The sequence below is a fragment of the Hesperophylax consimilis genome, chromosome 31 (genome assembly GCF_061612785.1).
Source record: "Hesperophylax consimilis isolate HC1 chromosome 31, BYU_Hcon_1.0, whole genome shotgun sequence".
Lineage (NCBI taxonomy): Eukaryota > Metazoa > Arthropoda > Insecta > Trichoptera > Limnephilidae > Hesperophylax > Hesperophylax consimilis.
Window position 1 is genome coordinate 2,210,651 of NC_142866.1, and position 14,087 is coordinate 2,224,737.

General features: G+C 32.2%; 1 protein-coding gene across 3 annotated transcripts in view; it reads left to right on the forward strand.

Annotated features, from left to right (window-relative positions):
- Window positions 1–14,087, forward strand: part of LOC149409338 (Krueppel-like factor 7) — a 354,445-nt gene that overhangs the window by 216,329 nt on the left and 124,029 nt on the right. For 2 of the 3 annotated variants that reach the window (XM_089649752.1, XM_089649751.1), the window contains exon 2: window positions 6,584–6,629. The exons of the other annotated variant lie outside the window; for it this stretch is intronic. The gene's annotated coding sequence lies outside the window, so the exon portion shown is untranslated. The remainder of the gene's footprint in view (window positions 1–6,583; window positions 6,630–14,087) is intronic. 3 annotated transcript variants of the gene reach the window in all.

The following is a 14,087-nucleotide window of genomic DNA, read 5'->3' on the forward strand; positions in this document are numbered from 1 at the left end:
CTTACATATTTCATGATATTCAACTTCTATTTATAGACAACATATAGTCAAAGTCAAGGCCACTGAATATTCATTAAAAAACTTCAAATAATTAATAATACCAATTTCGGTTGTCGGTGAGTTATTATAAATTGTATTCCTTGGGTAATGAATAAAATTGTTCAAGTTCAACGAAAATTTAATTTTCCAAATTTTAAACAAAATGATTGTATTATTATTTATGTGTATTACCTATTATTTATTTGAAAAGTGAATTTCAATAAAAAATAAAATAATATCATTTATGTTATACAAATTTTTAAATTAAAATATTTCGTTATTTTTCACATGCTTGCGCTGGTGTAAAGTTTGCTATATTTGGAGTCATCGTTTTTCTTCTATTGTATTTTATTATATAATATTGTCAGGCAAATTTAAGGTGGAGCTTTAAAAGCTTTGAGGTGGATATTTGCTTTGCAATTAAGCTGTTTACAGCTCCGGGTACGCGACCCCGAGGGTTGGGGGGGGGGGGGGGGGGTTTGAGGGTCGGGCTGCGCCGGGAAACATATTATTTTAAAACCCTATTTCGCTTAAAACCACTTTTCTCGGCATAATTGAACAACCAACATTTTGAATTAGGCGAACGTGATACGGGATGATCATATAATAAAAAATATACCTAATGGTATTAGCTAACTCGTATTTAGTCCTTATTTTAATGCCTTTTTTAGTTTTCATAAATGTTTGTTATCGTTCGTTACAAAAAATGATCGTTCATTTTTTTTCTCTCTCGACACCCTCCATGTAAAGTAAATTAAATTTTTTTTTCTAATAAATGAATTTACTTCAAGTGATAGAGACCAACATTTAAAAAGGGAAACGTTATTTGAAATGACGTTTGAAGTATTAAGTTAACAGGTATCTAAATAACTTACTTTTCACTTTCTCTCTCCCCAAATTTTTTCAGTGACACAATATTATATCCTGCTTTTTAACATCCCATCTCTTCTTAAGTAGTACGTAGCTTGTAAAATTTGATATTCACATCACATCAGGTACAATTGGATGCACAAATATAGTGTAAAAGCTCGTTTTACTCAAAAAGTATTTTTAATTTGAGGTAGCTTCGGAACTTGGTTCATCCTCAGTCGCCCACTATTTCGACAATAATTTGGCTTTATATCTTTATTATTCACGTGTAGACTGATTTAGTTGACTGTCCCTATTCCAGTTCCTTCCGCGAATTTTTCAATATAACAAAAATGAAACAAACAATTCGTGGGAATTTCAACACGTCATCTTTTCAATCCACGCATAAAGGACCAGTTGCGAGAAATGAAACAGAGCAAAATATTCAAAAATTACCTTTATTGTTTTTGTATCATAATGGAAAATTCAATTATGGGAAAATCGGCAAATAAATTTGCAGAAACATATTTTTAATGGATGATTACTAAATATCTTACTTATTTTAAGTTAGATTGGTCTGCTGGAAAAGTATAGATACGTATCATATCTGGTCTCCTTTTGTTAAATAACAATAGGTGAACGGAATAATGGAAAGACGTTCACGTAAATTTGTTTACATTTCGTTCTACTGAAATAACCAAATAAAAAAACCATACTCAATAACAATATGAGTATGTATTGTCCACAATTTTATTGCATTTGATGAAGCCTGTTTGAATTCAGGATGTGTTGGAAATCTAAATCATTTAAAAAACAGTCAAATAAGTTATTATATCAGAGATCTTTTGGTCTGTTGTATAATATAAGAGATTATATAACAGTGAAATTACTTGAGATTGTTACCGATAGTCTCCGTATCTCAATATTATACCAGGAGACAAAGTGAACGGTTTATCTATATAATTAAAAAAAGAAAACAAGTACAACGTGTACAAAATGCATTTGTCCGATATTGCTATAATATCTCGAGACGCGAAATGTCTCGCATAACCCCTGTCGGAATTGTATACTTAAAAAATCGAACGGATGGAAGTTGCATCAAATGTACATTTTGATGAATTCGAAGTTCCTGCTTATCTTAAAGTGATTTATTTTTGGCGTGTTATACCGTGATACTCTAATCCTTCTTTAGCCAAAGTTTCCGGCAGCATTACAGTGCCCATCGTCAGGGCAGATGTGCAATTACACAGCAGTCACCTTTTTGTCAATGTTGTAAAGCCAACCATGATGTAGGATTGTAATGTATAAATAATCAATTGACAAATACATGATTTTTTCATGTGATCATTATTATTTAATCATTTGTTAAATGTTATATTTATAAGCGAGGGGTCTGGCACAGTGAAATTAATAACTTTACGTTATCGGATTGATAGGCGTTAATACCGATATCCCTTGCACGGTCATTCTATTGATATCCAGATCGATATTGATATAATGCATATCGACATAGGCGAGCAATGCTGGTGTATCTGTCTACGATTTCTCATTCTTAAACGTCAGACGGCTACGAACAAGTACAAAATACTAATAAATTGACACTGTTAAATTGAAATAATATTTTTAATTATCTCTAATAAGGGAGTTAATTAGTTCACGAGGACATTAGTTATAACTAACAACTTTTGTTTTTCGATGCTGAAACGGAATCAATTGATCGCGTTTTTGATAAATTAAGTCTATGGATCGTGCATACGATTTCTTTCAGTTCTAAGAGCTTGGTTAATTCATCCCCACTCATTAATAATCCAGTTATTTTGCATGATGAACGACATTATCAAACAGTTGTACATACTAAAGTAAACTATTAAAGGTGTTATATAACGCGACCACGCGGCTATGTAATCCTGCTGTCTCCACCCAGCCATGTTAGTATTGCCATTTGATCGTATGAGACATCACTGAATTTTGTCTTTGAAGGTAAGGTTTTCAATATGCTATTGTCTAATAAATATCACGTGTAAATATTTTTTTATATTTGATTTGGACAATTAGTTCATAAATGAAGATAAAATTTTTTTACTCAAAAATCTGAATTGAGTACCGAAATATACAGTACTTAATTTTGTACGCGTTTCCTTCGTACATCAGTGTTTTCACTTAGAATTTCTTTAACTTATCACAAGTTCATTTAATTTAGTTTTTTACTGCATCCATACTGTTAATAAACAAGAAAATACATAACGCCATATTGATTTCTTCCAATTTTTCACTAGTTTACTATATTTTTTTTTTAATAAATTTTTGATAAATATCAAGTCGGGTAGTAAGAACTAATTAATTTAACCAATTATTTCACTACAATAATTAGAATAAAATAACTTTGTTTTTAACACAACATTATTGTATTTATTTTCAGTATATAAAATCAACCGGTTTCGGTTCACCCTAAACCTTCATCAGGGTTATATAAAAACATTTTAAATCAATAACAAAGTTACAGTTTATTTATACGAAGATAGAAGAGAGAACATAAACTTTGGTGGGGAGGCGAGGGTGAGGAAGGGGTGAAAGTAGAAGGAAGGGACAGAGAAATATGTTTAAAATGGGACTATTTAAAAAGTTTCATTGTTTATTAAATAAATTGGTTGTATTTATTTTTAGGGATTTTTTATTTATTTCCATAGCTTCTAGATTTTTCAAACGTACACCCATCCCATTTCTTTGCAACACTTCTATACCCGAGGATTTATTAAAATAGTGATCTTTATCTAAAGTGTTTGTTACATGTGAAAATTAAATTATTCAAAATTGAAAGCATTAATAATTAATGATACGGATTCAAAAATTTTGTTTTCATCGCTACGTAAACAAGACGTGGGGTAGTGTGCTGTAGTTTGGATAGTAACCACGCCCGCACCACTAAACTGATATCTTCATTATTGGGAAAAGGGAAACTTTGTGGTGAAAAGCACAGGAAAACCGGCAAAATATAATTATCTCCAAATAGACCACGACAAAGCCTTCAGGGGAGATTTAATTATTTCCCTTCATGGTAGAGGATACTTCCAGACAACACACTGCAAGTAAACGGAAAACTAAATATAAAGCTAATTGCAACCAAGTTGTGCGGTTGATGTTCACAAAATAAAGAATACAGTTAGACTGGGATGTTTTTATTTTTATCACATTCGAGTGACATTCAAACCGATAATCGACGATCACCACCATTTGAGTGACGATCATACCGACAATCGACGATCACCACCATATGAGTGACGATCAAACGGACAATCGACGATCACCACCATTTGAGTGACGATCAAACCGACAATCGACGATCACCACCAAAGAATACTTCCAGACAACACACCGCAAGTAAACGGAAAACTAAATATATAGCTAGTTGCAACCAGGTTGTGCGGTTGGTGTTTACAAAATAAAGAATACAGTAAGATCGGGATGTTTTTAACTTCGTCACTTTCGAGTGACGATCAAACCGACAATCGACGATCACCATTATTTGATTGACTATCAAACCGACAATCGACGATCACCATTATTTGAGTGATGATAATGACGACAATCTACGATCACCACCATTTGAGTGACTATCGAACCGACAGTCAATAATCACCACCATTTTGAACTTTTGACATGTGTAGGATTCTATATTTCAGCGTCATCAATGTTTGATAATTTGATCAAAAGATTAAACGGGCTTAGAATTAGCTATTAACCGAGACCGTTCAATAGTCAACAATTCAAAACTGTGATTAGAGTTTTTCAAAAAATATGTGACATAATTCTTAACTCCACGATAATATCCTGTGTGAAAAAAAATATAGGTATCAAATTTCTTGTTTTATTCACTCCCTAGCTGACTTGTACCCGGCGTCTCTCGGGGACTTATGAATAGTTTGACGTAAAATTTTGAGGTTGCGAACTTTAGTGTATGTTACAACTGGGTTCATTTTTAAGGTAAAAATAATATTATTATATTAGAATTTATTTTGTTAGTATAGTATTTGTTTCACTTGATCGTGCCATGTCTTTCACGGGCATCGTCGACTTTTTCAACCATTCACTTCCAAGTCATACATTCTTACACTTACGTCTCACTTTACCACAAATAATTATGTGAATCGTGTTTTCCTCGGGTGTCCAAGACATTTTATACTCACACTTATTTATACTCCGTATCTCATTCCATTGCAGAGATAATGTGATAAAATTTTCTCGGCGTCTCCGACTTCTTAAAACAATTAAACAATTAAATCCGTAGATAGTTTAAAATATTTAGGAATCACCATTGACAAATATCTGAGATGGGAAGAACACATTAACTCAACTGCCTCAAAAGTCAGAAAACTTACCCACCTCTTTATGACCATCAGAAATATTCTCTCTTTAAAAGATATGAAATCAATATACTATTCCATGTGTAATTCTTTACTCGAATATGCATCCCTAGGTTGGGGTGGCTGTGCCAAAACAATATTAGACTCCCTGGTTAAAGCACAGAAATCACTCCTAAGAGTCATCCTCAAAAAACCATTCCGGTACCCCAGTGATGCATTATTCACGGAAATAAAACTTCTCGATGTTAGACAACTGTATATTAGAAAGATTATATTACTTGCACAAAAACAACGTCAGCACTTCCCTTCCATCGACCACCTTCACGACACCCGACTTTCGAGGAATAATCCAATAGTCCCAATAAAAACCACGACGTCCCTTGGGCAACGGCAATTCTCGTACTTAGGACCTAAATTATTTAATATCATTCCTAATGCTTGGAAAACGAAAAGTACAAATGTTTTGCGCAAATTGGTTAACGACTGGCTCCTTGATTTAGGGAGGGTAAAAAGTGAAGATATGTTGATCAATAGATAATCTCATTATAAAAAAAAATTATAAAAAATATATTTGTACATTATTGTCAAAACACTGATACATAATTTTTTAAGTACATACAATACAAAAACATATTTATCACCTCTGAACACAATTGTCAATCCTGTATTAATCTGTACTTTATTTATCAATGCTATCGATTATTTTCTAATCATCCAACTATATTATAAACTTATAAACTACCCTTCCCATTTTTTCTACCTTACTACTCCTGTGGTGATCTGTCTTTTTATTACTACTATCTGGCAGTTATTTACTTTACCGGTTTGTTTTATATTAAGTACTAAATTATAATATGAACTAAACTTGTCAATTTGACTGGCCTAAAACGGGATCCATTCCTAGTTGGCTAGTCAAAGTTTCCGCATGTTTTATTGTATGATTTTTATGTGAAATAAATTTATTATTATTATTATTATTATTAATTCTCTAAACACTCCTCGTACTAATTCATCGCAATCGGATAAATGGTTTAGCTATGAGTACGGGACAAACAAAGAAACATATATTAATAAGAATTTATTCCCGAATGTATGCAGGAGTAGTGCAATGCAATACATTGCATATTTGAAATAATATACATGATTAGAGTAATAAAAAATAAAATAATATATAGGTGATTCCGACTGATTACATACTTGTGATATACATAAATAATAATTTAATGGAGTATACACTCGAAATGATTTAATAATAGTCATAAACTTTTGCTAATGAAATTATGAAAAACAAATGTAGAAGTTTTTAAAAGTAAATATTTTCTTTTCTTTCCCAGGTAGGATTACATTCCAGTATTTTCTCTCCCACAACGCAAGTCTGTGGTAAGTACAAATATAAATATTTAAAAATGAACATAGGTGGGTAGAAATTTTCATGCTTTTGAACGAGAAAGTAAAATCATATTAAATAAAATAAAATAAAAATAGCAATCGCAGATAAAAAATTGAACATTCTAATTCAACAGCATTGGTGTAATGTTGCCTATATAAATTTAGCTATCTGTATTTTGCAATCGTCATTATATGGTGGGATATTAGTCATTGTCAAAGGCACGTTAATTAGGTCCATTATGATGGAATACAAACATTGTGTTAGTAATTTAATAGAATCCTCTCTTTGCCGACATTGATTTTTCCGTCCTGACTCCCCTTCGGTGACACAGCTACGTGCTCCTCGCCGAGGTTAAGAGATAAGGAAAAATCCTGACATCACGTTCCGAGTCCCGGCACCGGAGATGCGCGCGTTTGTTGGTATAAAGTATAGGTATGGTGTTAGGGAATGAAAACAATGATTTGACGCATGCGCATGATACTATTCCCAAAATTCTCGATTCTCTAAGCACGAACCATTATGGTATTATATAATATCTAAACAGTCAAACCACATCAGCAGTAAAAAGGAAAAATAATACAAGTATAATTGTAAGATGAATTTCATGTGATTGTTCGATTCCTTTGAAAGCTTTTTTTAGGGATTGTATTCCTCACACGTACAGCTGAGTTTTTTCTGTTCCCGGAAAAAAATTTAGGCTACTTGTCTCTTCGCTTTTCTCACATTGTCGATTTCTATATCTTTCCTAGGCTTTCTTCTGGCATTCACGTGTTTCTTAAGGTAAAGCGTAAAATTCTTATTTACTCACAAATAAATACATTTTTGGCTAAATTTCTTTTTAGTTTTCATTTATTCTTCTTTTTCGATTATTTATCTCCACTTTGTGACACTTTGATTGCCAAACTTATCAAGTCTTATTCCATATAATATTATTTTCTTAGAAATCGATAATAGAAGAAGGTATCTCAAAAAGAAATGCCAGAGGCAGAAAAGATTTGTTTATTGTGAAGCACGTTTTATAAAAAAATAAAGTGGACTTAATGATTGAGGAGTGGTTTGAATTGCCGACTTTTATTGTAACACCTTTATCGATAAGAGAGTATGATATTTATTGATGTCGAAGTAACTTAACATAACAATATATTTTGATTTGAAGTAATGAGAGCCGTTTAAAATACACATCTTTTGATATCGCGTTCAGAATTATTCGTATCAAAACCCTTTTTTATTGAAACATTAGAATAATTTTCTTTATAAAATATGATTTTGTATCGTGAATGTTTCCATCATAACTCAACACAGTGACTATTCAACAAACGTGATATAAAGTCATTAAAAACGATGAAAAAAAATTAAACCTAACCTAACCTACTTAACCCAGTTAATAAAGTTTATGTTTCATCACTTTCCATGACTTTATATAACTTTTTAAAGATGTGATGAATTATCATTTTGATGATTTATCCTGTAACCTACAATAATATGTGATTTTGTTTATAACCACTTCATTGAGATTTGCCTTTGCTTGTAAATTATTGACTGATACTGTTAAACAATGATTTTTTTTCTAACCTACTCTTCACTTAGCCTTATAAGTATTGTAATTTATAACGTGAACTCCATCAATCCTATCTCTAAGCCACTCTATCCGGTCACTTGGTCTCCAGAACTTCTACTACTACATATAGAATTCTTTTCAATCTTAGGACTTTTGCATCGAATTTATCCACTAATACTCAGTCCAGTGGCCCTCCCAAACGGTACTCAATGTTTTTTTAATGGTGGCAAATAATGCTATTCATTCCTAAGGTAAATTGGCCATTACTTTAATTGGATCTTTGTTTCAACCATTTAACGAATATTTTTCTTACACATAAAATAGGAGTGCCAACTTTGTAACAGTGGGGGTTGGTATTTTTCTTCTTGATGGATTATGAAAAATACTTAAAATTTAAACTTAACAAATAATATATAACAATAAAGTAACAGTACATACAATGAAAAACTCATATACCAGCTCTGCCCAATGCCAATGGGTAATGAGTGTAACCATGTATCGTATAATCACTCAAACACAGAGGCGGTCAAATTTACTAAAACCTCAAAAAATGTCAACAATAGTATTATAATGTTAGTAAAAGATAAATAAGTTGTTTTAATTATTATGTTGCAGTAAAAAAATTAAAATTATTAATTTTAAAAGGGAATTAAGAAAGTATGTACACCTCAAATATTGATATTTGGCGTGTGTTTTTTAATATCTTTTAAAGTTATAATATATGTTGTTTCCCAAATAATGTAATTTTTTTATATATAAATATGTTTCTAAAATTTTTGACACACACGACGATGTAAGAGCTAACTAGAAATAAATAAATAAAAAAAATAAAAAAAACATAATTATATACGAGTATATTGCCGTAATACCAAAGTTTAATGCTTTTAAAACAACGCCAATAGAATCAGAATGATTGGGATTCAAATCCAACGAATTAAAAATAAGTTTTTTAGCTCCCGAATATTTGTTTTTCGATCTTGCAACAATATCGGTTTCGTGCGACAATATATCTCTCAATAAAAACTGTAACAATTTTCAGATCCACACCTGTCTACGGTTTCCAAAGTGCTGTAAAATATTTTTTTAAATCCTTTATTTTTTGTAAAAATGCAGTGTCGCACAAATATAGATTTTGTAAAATACAGGACTGGCGCAGGGAGCGGAGACATTGTAGAATTATACTCTAGGCATAGTTCAATATATTGCAATGATCTCCTATCGGGGAACAAAGACCGGTGACGCTTTGATTGTTTTGGAAACCATCGCATTCAGGTGTTAATACCGCCTACCAGAACCGCATAGACAAAGCTCTCAGCTTCTTAGGTAGGTACCTACTTTATACTCATCTTCATAAAATATTATTTCTTTCAACAAAGTTTTCGAACTGCCTTCTACTTTAAATTGAGTATCTTTGAACTCTGAATATCCGAATCCTGGTAATTGAGTTGAGTAAGAAGCTTAGTTACCAGTGCCTGGGGGCGGAAGGCTTTAGCATCTCGTTCATCTTTCCGGGTAATTTTTATCAAGTTCATTTGATTAAAAACGTTACCTTAAATATCGAATTAAGCTAAGCATATTTTATTTATTTACAATAGTTTTTCTTTTAATGAACAAACATATTGGCCCATCCCAGGGTTCAGTTTTTTATATATATATTTACATATAAAATAAGCAGTAATTGTTGATTGAAGTACTAGTAAATATTGCATTATTTGGCGTGTTGAAAATAAGCCGACGTGGCTCAGTGGTCCAGAGCGTCTGACCGGACATCAAAAGGCGCGGGTTCAATTCCCGTCAGCGGCATTTATTTTTACTCTTGAGATATTTTCATTTTATATTTATATTACAGGCGACTAATTATTGCTCATAATAATTTATTAAGAAGGTATCTACTTCACATTCAATTAACCCTTTTGCATTATTTCATATTATTTACTTTATTCTTCGAATAAAGTATCCAGCCATAGAAAAATTATTCCACGAAGTTGTTGGTTGTGACGGAAGCTATCTATCTTAGGTCGTGATAAAATGTTTTAGAAACGCCGGAAGAATAATAATGAATGCATTGTAACATTAAGAAAAGTTTAGGGATTTCGCAGCGGATGTTGGGGCTCGGTAACTTTGCATTTTTGCTGGTTCGTGTATTTTTGTTATGGAAATGTTTTATCATAATAATCTAACTTGATATTCTTTTGTATTTATTAAAGCGTTAACAAAACAATTTATGTTGATAGATTACATTTTGTACTTCCAGGTACAGATCGACATACCTTTTGCAATAAGTATACTTATTATATTATATACGATGCTCTTGCAGATATTAGGGCTTCTAGTGCAAAAAATAATTCGTAAATTAATTTGTTTCTCTTTTGACCATATGTACAGAGAACTTTATTGATACTGTATTGGTTGTTCCAAATTCAATTTCACGGAAAATAGCTGAGTTGAAGTGGAAGGCGTTCCTCGACGCATAACATTCGGAACAGATGGCGATTCCGCTTCATCGACACCCTGTTTTGATTTATGTAAATAAAACTTCTTCAAAATGTATGAAATATTTTACCTGATGAAATTCAAGCCTAATTATAAAAATATTCTTAGATCATGGTATAGAGAACTTAATTTAACGCGAACTCCATCGATCCTTTACCTAAGTTACTCTAGCCGGTCACTCGGTCTCCAGAACTTCTACTATTACATAGAATTCATTGGCGTATGAATCTTAGGACTTCCGAATCGAATTTATCCACTGATACTCAGTCCGGTGGCCCCCCCAAACGGTCCTTAATGTTTTTTTAATGGTGGAAAATAATGGTATTCAGGCCTTCGGTAATTTAGCCATTACTTTAATTGGATCTTTTTTTCAATCATTTAACGAACATTTTTTGAACCCTTTTTTCATTAATGTAAATAAAACATCTCCAAAATGAACAAAATATTTTACCAAGCGAAATTAAAGCACAATTATATAAATATTTTCCGATCATGGTCTAGAGAACTTAATTTTCCTTTATATTACAAAGAATAGCTCTCTTTTTGCTCTGCTTTTCACACAAATCTACAGTTTTATTCCGAGATTGATGAAATTTTGCATACTTTATAAACAAGCACTAAAATATCTAAAAACCTTCACCACCCCCTTTTCCCACGATTTTTTTTAAGACCACATTAGTTGTTCCAAAAGCGAACAAAATAGTTGAGGGGTTAATAGCTAATAGCCCTTTTATCTGTCTTCATCATTTTGTTATTGTTCATTGTTCTATTTTATCCCTTCATTCTGACTCTGATCCCAATTTAAGTTTTCAATATATGTACGTACCATCTTGGTCGCTTAGTTGAATAAATGAAAATATTAATATATTTGACTAGATTAAGTTCACGACGACGATGAAAAACTGTTTGCGACGATGTCAAATGGTTTTGACTTGTTTTAGCTTCATCAATTTCAGTGTTAATTTTAGTTGTCTGGTAGAATGTTGTTTGTTATTTTTAGTGTTGTTACCTTTTGTTGTTTTATCTGTTCATTCCGACTTTTCCCTATTCTAATTGTTGCTGTATCGCCGTGCAAACTAAACTATGAAAAATATTAACAAATGTGGCCAGAACAGGTTCTAATAATACAGGCAAGTAGAAACTATTCCAGAATTTTGAGGACAACCTCAACCTCGCTCGGTGTAAATTATTCAAACCTTTTGGAACAACTCGAATTACTTCATAAATGTTATGTCACATATACTAGCGATAATGAACAAGCCAGTGGGAGACTGAAATACTAAAATAATTAAAAAATAACCACATGCAAGCAATTTTTTTTCCATTAGATCTACACAGGAGGAACTGAGGATAATAATTTCCCTCAGGGTTTTTGTCATCTTAGGGGATGCTGTATGAAGGTCTTTTTAAAAAAGGAAGGAGCGGTAGTTTTCGGAAGAAAAAAGGTATGAGGGGTGGGTAGGAATCTGGGGGTCGGGCAGTTTAAAAATCTGTCAGTTACTAACACTGCGGTAATACGGCCGACATACGCAGTGCAATTACGAGTATGTGTAACGTGTTCTACTTACCTGTTCTTATCCCTCCGAATTATCTATTATGAGTTGGTTAGGTTAGAGTTGCTACCATTAAACGGTTTCACGAGTTATTGTTTATTTAACTTGTTATGATTTATCAACGAAACTTTTTTATAACTATTATTCATCCTAGCTTTTACAGTATAGGTATTAATGTTCCTAACATGTACATTGTATAATGGTGGTAGATACTTTCAACATCGCTCTGTTGAAAAACCAACATTCAAAATCGAAAAGTTCACATAAATGGAGTTGGTCGTGTTTATTTGACAAGATATGAACAGCCAGGTACTTCCCAACCTTCCTCACCCCTATACTCTTTGCTTACCAAACCCATCAGCTTCACAATAAACCCCAACCTTCTACCTCAAAGTTGTAGGTACTTTTAGTATCGCCCTTGTGAACGACCGTCGTTCTTGGTTGAAATGGCAAAAGCCCTGTTTAGTGACAGTATCTGAATAGCTTGACAATTCCCAACCCTAATTTTTTCCATCTCCTACCAGTCCCCACTCTTTTCAGCATCACTACATATTTATTTATTTTTTTATTTTTTCATGTTCTCCATGAAACGGTTATATTACAAATTAAAAGGTTTACACAGGCAGTTTTACTATTTTGTCACATGCGTTATAAGATAGTTACTGAATTGTCTGTAGGTGACATTGAAAATGTCGATGGCTAATGCAGAATCGTTAAGCAGTTGAGTCGCTCTGTTTATTGGCGCGTTCTGATAGGCAGAAGTCCTCGCTTTCGGAGCATATAAGAGTGCATGGGATCTCCCTCGAGTATAATTGTTAGGGACATAAAAGTTAACCTCTTTCAACATAGGCCGATTATGTATTGTACCAGAGATTAACTTAAAAAAAGTGTTTGCCTAAAAATATTTTTCTATATATCGAATTATGCGTTTCCTGATATTATTTTTCGTATATTATCTCTTTTATCGGAGATTGGCTAACATCTATGTTCACCATGCAGGCTGATTTTAGTATTAACTCATCAGATATGCATATTTTCAAAGTGTACAAAAATACTACTAAACAGAGCGGAACAACAAAAATATTAATTTATGAAGATTAGTTCCGTGAAATGCTCCCATTGATAAAAATTTCGGTAAGAATTTGAAAACTTTTAATTGCTTCCTCGATAATAATGCACGTTTTCTTAAGTCTTAAAAAAAGCTTCTCAAATAAACTTCTAAAAGTAGTTTCTTCTTTAGCCGATATCCAATTTAAAAGGAACTCGTTTCTCATAAACTTTATAAGATTCTTCTCCTATGGTTGTTTTACAAATAGCTTTCAGTGAATATTTTATTACTTCTTATAAGTACATATTTACATTGTTCTATATTATCTGTAATAGCTTTTTGAAAAGGGTGAGTTTATTTTTCTCGAGCCATTTTCTGCCCGAAGTTGATACAAAATAAAATACAAGACATTGATCCATGTGATCTATAAATAGCTCTTTGCCTATTAATAAGTTAATATTTGAGAGAAAAAAGGTAAGTTTATTGTTTTCGTGCCATTTTCTGCCCGAAGTTGATACAAAATAAAATACAAGACATTGATCCATGTGATCTATAAATAGCTCTTTGCCTATTAATAAGTTAATATTTGAGAGAAAAAAGGTAAGTTTATTGTTTTCGTGCCATTTTCTGCCCGAAGTTGATACAAAATAAAATACAAGACATTGATCCATGTGATCTATAAATAGCTCTTTGCCTATTAATAAGTTAATATTTGAGAGAAAAAAGGTAAGTTTATTGTTTTCGTGCCATTTTCTGCCCGAAGTTGATACAAAATAAAATACAAGACATTGATCCA